This window comes from Lathyrus oleraceus, chromosome 5 (genome assembly GCF_024323335.1).
Source record: "Lathyrus oleraceus cultivar Zhongwan6 chromosome 5, CAAS_Psat_ZW6_1.0, whole genome shotgun sequence".
Lineage (NCBI taxonomy): Eukaryota > Viridiplantae > Streptophyta > Magnoliopsida > Fabales > Fabaceae > Lathyrus > Lathyrus oleraceus.
In genome coordinates this window covers 369,973,201-369,980,883 of record NC_066583.1, presented here as the reverse complement: position 1 = coordinate 369,980,883, position 7,683 = coordinate 369,973,201, and the positions used below count along the sequence as shown (strand labels likewise).

General features: G+C 40.7%; 1 non-coding gene across 1 annotated transcript; it reads left to right on the top strand.

Moving 5' to 3' along the window:
- Nucleotides 1-5,636: 5,636 nt before the first annotated feature.
- LOC127090282 (small nucleolar RNA R71) lies at nucleotides 5,637-5,743 on the top strand. The gene has a single exon (XR_007791807.1). It is a non-coding gene; the product is annotated as a small nucleolar RNA R71 (small nucleolar RNA).
- Nucleotides 5,744-7,683: the final 1,940 nt, after the last annotated feature.

Genomic DNA, 7,683 nt, shown 5'->3' with positions numbered 1-7,683 from the left:
ATCCGTCCCAAGGTTTCCTATGATTCTGAAGTTAAAGCAAAAGTCAATATCCATGGGTCGGATGTTTCCAAAAGGTATAAGCTCATAAAGTGGGCGTACAAGTCCTATGGCGTCTGCTATCATGGTAACTAGGCCACCTATGATTATTGGGGTAAGGTTATTCTTAGCAAGGTGGACAAATATTTCCATCAAGAATGTTACTATATTGATGTGTCGACCTTGATCGACACACAGCAGGATGAAGAGTTCATCGCAGGACACTAAGGTGTTATTCTCTTCCTTACCAAATAAGGTGTGGGCTAGTATTTTATGAAAATATCAGATAGCAGGGTTATGGATCATTTGTGAGTGCATCTCATTCGGGTTTGGGTTGGATTCTCCGGATATGCAACCCCAGAAGTCGTCGAGATCAATGTCATCGATAAGGTCCTCTTGGCGGGTAGTAAAGACGAAAGGGCCGCTAGGGAATCCTAGGAGGTCATCAAGGTCTCGACGGGTGTAGGTGAAGTCCATGCTAAATATCCTAAAGGATATTAACCCTTTGTTTAGTCCGTAACCATGCTCAGGGATGTATACAAGGGAACTCAGAAATTCTAAGGTTAGTTCACGGTACGTGACAAACCGTCTCTTAATGGTTGCGTTCTCCCACCCAAGCTGGTTAAACATATATAAGATGCTATCTCGGATGCCTAATTTATCCATGGTCGGTCCATCATAATATATGGTCAATGCCATATCCTTCCGGGCTAGATAATCATACCGCCTACATTGAACTCGCCCTCTGAAAATTGTCTCTGGTTGTTGCATGATGAAAGTAATTAACTAAGTGGTTAGTAATTGTCCTGTTTGTCAGTATCCAATATGTCTAAGTTAGTTACTAGTAACAACAAGAGTGACTGCAAAGAATCAAGAAGGGGGGAGCAAACAAAATAAAGAAGAAAATTAAAGAAGGAAAAAAATTAGATTGTAAGAAAAATAACGAAAAGAAAAAAAAGGGTGGGTTGTCTCCCACTAAGCACTTTGTTTAATGTCGCAAGTTCGACAGTAGTGTCACGTTGTACTAGGTTAGGTGTTAAGCGGGCAGCTCTATGAGTCTGAGACTGTTCGAATAGTCTCTGTTTTTTATATTATGATAATGCTTTAGGCGCTGCCCGTTTACTACAAAAGGGTCGCTATTTCTACCTTTTATTTCTATCGCGCCACTAGTGAGAACCTTGGTGATCTCGAAAGGACCAGACCACCGAGATTTGAGTTTTCCTGGAAAAAGTTTAAGTCTTGAGTTAAATAGCAGCACTACGTCGCCGAATTTAAACTCCTTCCTAGAAATGCGTTTGTCATGCCATCTTTTGGTTCGTTCTTTATAGATCCTGGCGTTCTCGTAAGCATCCAATCTCAGCTCTTCTAATTCGTGGATGTCCAGAATCCGTTTCTCGCCTGCAGAAGTGTAGTTTATGTTAAAGGTTTTAATTGCCCAATACGCTTTGTGTTCCAGTTCTACAGGGAGGTGGCATGATTTACCATAAACTAGTTTGAAGGGTGTGGTTCCTATCGGGGTTTTGTAAGCCGTCCGGTAGGCCCACAAAGCTTCGTTTAGTTTGGATGACTAGTCCTTTCTGGATATTCCTACGGTCTTCTCAAGAATTTGTTTTATTTCTCGATTCAAGACTTCGACTTGCCCGCTAGTTTGTGGATGATACGGTGTTGCTACGCGGTGTCGGACTCCATATTTCAGAAGGAGTTTTCCAAATATATTCGATATGAAGTGGGAGCCACCGTCACTAACTACTAGTTTCGGCACACCGAATCTGGGAAAGATAATGTTTTTGAATAACTTGATTACTACTCGTGTGTCATTTATTGGAGAGGCTACAACCTCAATCCATTTTGAGACATAGTCGACAACAACGAGTATGTATTTATTGCCAAAAGAAGCTGGAAATGGTCCCATGAAGTCAATCCCCCATACGTCAAAGACTTCGACTTCTAAGATTCCTGTTTGTGGCATTTCATCGCGTCTTGAGATGTTGCCAGTGCATTGGCACCGGTCTCATTTTATAACGACGTTATGGACGTCTTTCCATAGAGTAGGCCAAAATAGGCCGGATTGCAGGAGCTTAGTGCAGGTCTTTGAGGTACTTGCATGCCCTCCATAGGGGGCGGAATGACAATTAGAGATTATATCTTCGATTTCATCCTCAGGAACACATCAACGAAAAATACTGTCGGTCCCTCTTTTGAAAAGAAGGGGTTCATACCAGTAATACTGTTTTAGGTCATGAAAGAACTTCTTCTTTTGTTGATAAGATAGGTCCGATGGAAGTACTCCGACAGCTAGGTAGTTGACAAAGTCAGCGTACCATGGCAGAGTTGCATTCGTGTGTACTTCTTTCACGGATTCTTCTATTTCTGTATCATTTAATGTCAGTTCAGACATATCACTTTCCATTTAGGCTATGAGTCGTTCGTAAGGGAAATCGTCATTAATTGGGATTTGTTCAGGCTTGTTCCCTTCTATACGAGATAAGTGGTCTGCTACTACGTTCTCAGTACCTTTCTTATCTTTTATTTCTAAATCAAATTCTTGTAAGAGCAGGATCCATCTTAAAAGTCTTGGTTTGGCATCCTTCTTACTTAACAAATATCTAATAGCGGCGTGGTCGGTATAGATGATAATCTTCGCCCCTACCAGGTAGGAACGGAATTTGTCCAATGCGAACACGACAACTAGAAGTTCTTTTTCAGTGGTGGCGTAGTTCATTTGGGCAGGATCAAGTGTTCTACTCGCATAGTAAGTAGCATGAAGCTTTTTATCCTTCATTTTTCCTAGTACTGCGCCCACTGCGTAATCACTCGCATCGCACATGATTTCAAATGGTAACCTCCAATCAGGTGGTTGCATTATGGGTGCGGTGATTAAAGATGTTTTCAGTTGGTTGAACGCTGTTAAGCATTTTTCATCAAATATGAAGTCAGCGTCTTTCATTAATAATCCTGTAAGTGGCTTGGTTATTTTTGAGAAATCTTTAATAAAACGTCTGTAGAAACCGGCGTGTCCTAGAAAGCTTCTTATTTCTCGTACGGTTTTCGGAGGTTGAAGGTTCTCTATAATTTCAATTTTAGCTTTGTCCACTTCAATTCCTCTGTCAGATACCACGTGACCTAATACAATTCCTTGTTGAACCATAAAATGGCATTTCTCCCAGTTTAAAACGAGGTTTACTTTCACGCATCTTTCGAGTATCATTTCGAGGTTAGATAGGCATCCTTCGAAACTCTGACCGCAAACAGAAAAATCGTCCATGAAGACTTCCATGATGTCATCTATAAAATCTGCGAAGATTGCCATCATGCATATTTGAAATGTTGCGGGAGCGTTACATAGCCCGAATGGAATTCGTCGGTAGGCGAATGTACCATAAGGGCATGTGAAGGTAGTCTTTTCTTGGTCGTCAGGATGGATTGGGATTTGAAAGAATCCTGAATAACCGTCTAGATAGCAGAAGTGAGAATGCTTAGCCAGTCGTTCAAGCATTTGATCTATGAAAGGTAGAGGGAAATGATCTTTACGAGTGGCTTTATTTAGTTTTCTATAGTCAATGCACATTCTACTTCCGGTCACAACTCTTTGTGATATGGATTCGCCCTTCTCGTTCTTAACAACTGTAACACCTCCTTTCTTGGGTACTACATGAACGGGGCTAACCCATTGACTATCTGAGATCGGGTATATGATTCCAGCGTCTAGAAGTTTCTTTACTTCATCCTTGACTACGGTACTTAGGATTTGGTTGATCCTTCTCTGGTGTTCTCTAGAGGTTTTGCAGTCTTCCTCCAGCATAATACGATGCATACAGATCGAAGGACTTATTCCTTTTAGATCGACGATGTTATATCCTAACGCTGTTGGATATTTCCTTAGGACATCTAGTAATTTCTCGGTTTCCATCTGTCCTAAGTCAGCGTTGACTATTACTGGTCTTTTCAGTTCAGTATCTAGGAATTCGTATCTTAGGTTCTTTGGTAGTGTTTTTAATTCCAAGTCAGGTTTCTTTGGGCATGGCATGTGGTCGGGTGTAAGTGCTAAGCATTCGCTTAGACTTTCGTTTTGGTATGGTTCATGCCAATTATTGTCTTCAAGGATTGAAGGGATTTGGATTTTCATTATTTCAGAGTACGTAGTTTCTTCCATCTCCATCTCTCTCACGCATTCGTCTATGACATCAAGCAGATAGCAGGTGTTGTCTATAGTTGGCGCTTGTAAGAATTGAGTTAGGATGAATTCAACCTTTTCCTCTCCAACTTCGAATGTCAGCTTACCTCTCTTTACGTCTATGATGGCTCCGGCGGTAGCCAAGAATAGCCTTCCTAGAATGGTAGGTGTACTGGCATCTTCTTTAATGTCTATGATTATGAAATCAGTAGGAATGTAAAATTGTCATACACGAACTGGGACATTATTTAGTATACCGACAGGATATTTAATCGAGCGGTCAGCTAGTTGAACGGACATCTTTGTCGGTCTTAATTCTCCCATATTGAGCCTTCTACAAATGGTTAGGGGCATTACGCTAATGCTGGCTCCTAGATCGCATAGAGCTTTGTCTATGACGAATTTTCTAATGACACAGGGTATGGAGAAACTACCCAGGTCTTTTAGTTTGGGAGGCATATTATTCTGGATTATGGCGCTACACTCGGCAGTAAGTGTAACTATTTCGTCATCCTCAATCTTTTTCTTATTGGATAGGATTTCCTTAAGAAATTTGGCATAGGAGGGCATTTGTGTGATGACTTCTGTAAAGGGTATCGTAATGTTTAATTGCTTCAGAAGCTCAACAAATTTCCTAAATTGATTCGCAGTTTTAGAACTTTTGAGTCTTTGAGGATACGGAATGGGTGGTTTATAAGGAGGTGGAGGCACATAAGGTCTCTATTTCTCTTCGGCCTCCTGGGTATTATCTTCTGTTTCCTTTGGTTCATCCACCTGCTCAGTTGAGGTTTTATCTGGTTTTTGGTACATGGCAGGGTTTTGGAGTCTTGGATCTACAGGTCCATCTACTTTTTTTCCACTCCTCAGTACAACGACATTTGCATGTCCCTTGGGATTAGGTTGCGGCTGTCCAGGAAATGTTCCAGCTGGTGCTTGGCCAGGTGCATTAAGGGCATTGTTATTCTTATACGAGAAATTGGGATGGTTTTTCCAACCAGGGTTGTAAGTATTTGAATAGGGATTTCCTTGTGTGTAGTTCACTTGATCTGTTGGGACTCCTGCTAATATTTGACATTCTTGTGCAGTGTGTCCAGGGTTTCCACATAACTCATAGTTTGGAGTTACAGCAGCCACGGTGGTTGCGGGTGGTATGGTCAAGTTGTCTAATTTTTGGACAAGGGCATCTACCTTTGCATGAACATGGTCAAGGCTACTGATTTCGTACATTCCACCCTTAGTCTGGGACTTTTCCACTGGAGTTCGTTCACCTTCCCATTGGCAATGGTTTTGGGCCATGTTTTCAATGAGTTGATAGGGTTCGGTGTATGGCTTATCCATAAGTGCATCGCCCGCGACAACGTCTATTGTAAGTCATGTGTTATACAGAAGCCCATTATAAAACGTGTGAATGATCACCCAGTCCTCTAGACCGTGATGTGGACATATTCTCATCATGTCCTTGTATCTCTCCCACGCTTCGTAGAGAGATTCCACATCTTTTTGCCTGAATCCGTTGATTTGAGCTCTCAGCATAGCAGTTTTGCTCGGCGGAAAGTATCAGGATAAAAAGACGTTCTTCAATTCCTCCCATGTTGTAACGGAGTTGGAGGGCAAGGATTGCAACCAAGCCCAAGCTCTGTCTCTTAGTGAAAAGGGAAAAAGGCGCAGTCTTATCGCATCTTGAGATACACCATTCGCTTTTACAGTATCGGCGTACTGCATAAACTTGGTCAGGTGTTCATTAGGATCTTCTGTTGGATTTCCAGCAAATTGATGTTGTTGGACGGCTGATAAGAGTGAGGGTTTCAGCTCGAAATCGTTTCAATTAATAGCGGGAGCAACAATGCTGTTGTGAGGTTCTTGTTGAGATGGGGTAGCATAGAATTTAAGAGGACGATTATGTGGTCCTTCTTCAGCCATGTTTGGTTTTTCTTCTGATTTAGGAGGAAAGGAGATATCGGGAATACCGTATTTTTGTTGATATTCGTGTATTCGGCGTCTCACGTATAGGAAACGCTCTAATTCGGGGATTGGTGGTGCTAAGTTATCGCCTTGTGAGCGAGTACTTGGCATACAATCAGGGAAAGAAAAAGGAGAGAAGATTAGTTTTTGTTTTTACCTTAGTCTATACCGTGCAACGAAAAAATCGCACTATTCGACTAAAACAGGTCCCCGACAACGGCGCCAAAAACTTGATGCTTGTCGTGGCTATATATAAAATATAGTCTGTCGGATACTTGACTGCAAGTGCACAGTCTAGTCGCTTTAGTTTTAAAAGATATCGATCCCACAAGGACCTATGGTCAAACTAGTGCTACTAACGTCACTATGTTTAGCTAAGGGAATTGATTAGTAGAAGTTCGGGGGTAATATAGTAAATCTAAGGGAAATTTTCGGTTTTAATAAAGAATTAATGGAAGGGATCAGTATGCAGCGCACTGATCGTCAGGGATTCGATAAGTTATCGGTGAATAGTTTAAATTCCAAATATCTCTCAGTAGAAAATGTTTATTTAAAAGACTTTCTCTCACACTCTCGTGGTTGTTGATTCAGCCTATAACTTTAAGTCAGAATGTACGCTCTCGCTTCCCATTTGAAGTCAAAATTACTTTTTGAAAATAAATAAGTTCTAATTGTTTTTAAAGTGCTCTCGCTGTTTTTAAACTCAATGCCTAATTTTTACTATCCAGCTTGAGCCTCACGCTCTCGCGATTGTTGGTTCTCACCTTAGTTAATTTCCCACTCTCGTGGCAAAATCATGTTAAATAGCTTTTCACGCTTTTGTGATAAAGTTAATTAAATTTAGATTAAAAACTTTAGCCTAAAAGGTTATTTGAGAAAAAAAAGGTTTTCACCGGTTATTATTAAATCCCATCAAATTAAGTTGCTACATACCGATACTGGTAGTTTAGCCTGACATATTAAATAAAGCAAACACAAGGCATACACAGATCAACATTACGGCAAACATGCTTATTACAATAAATGGGTAATAACAATAATAATTCAATAAAAACCTGAAGATCAAAGTACAGAGTATAGCGATTCTTGGAGCACTTGGGCAGTTCTCCATAAGTCGGTAGGCTTTACTTCTTTAATACAGATTACTACTAAAATAAAATAAAATGTAGTAGTTCCCCAGTGTAGGAAACTACTACTATGGCTAACTGGAAAACTAACTGGAAAGAGGGAAACTATAAAAAGAATGGCTAATGCAATACGACAACGGAAACAAGATTGCTGGAAAGAAAAGAAAAAATGCTGAATGTTGGAAAACTGAAAATTAAATTGCAGAGCGTAAATATCAAAGTAGGCGTCCCCAATTTTTCCCAATTGAGTCCCTTATATAGTGTCCATTAGGTCTTGGTAGTTGAGAAAATCAAGGAAGACTTGGTCTTGAGAGAGGAATCCGTGGGAAAAGTTTGTTGGAGGAGATTTAGGCACGTTTGGGTGCCTGTTGCTGACTGCTTCAA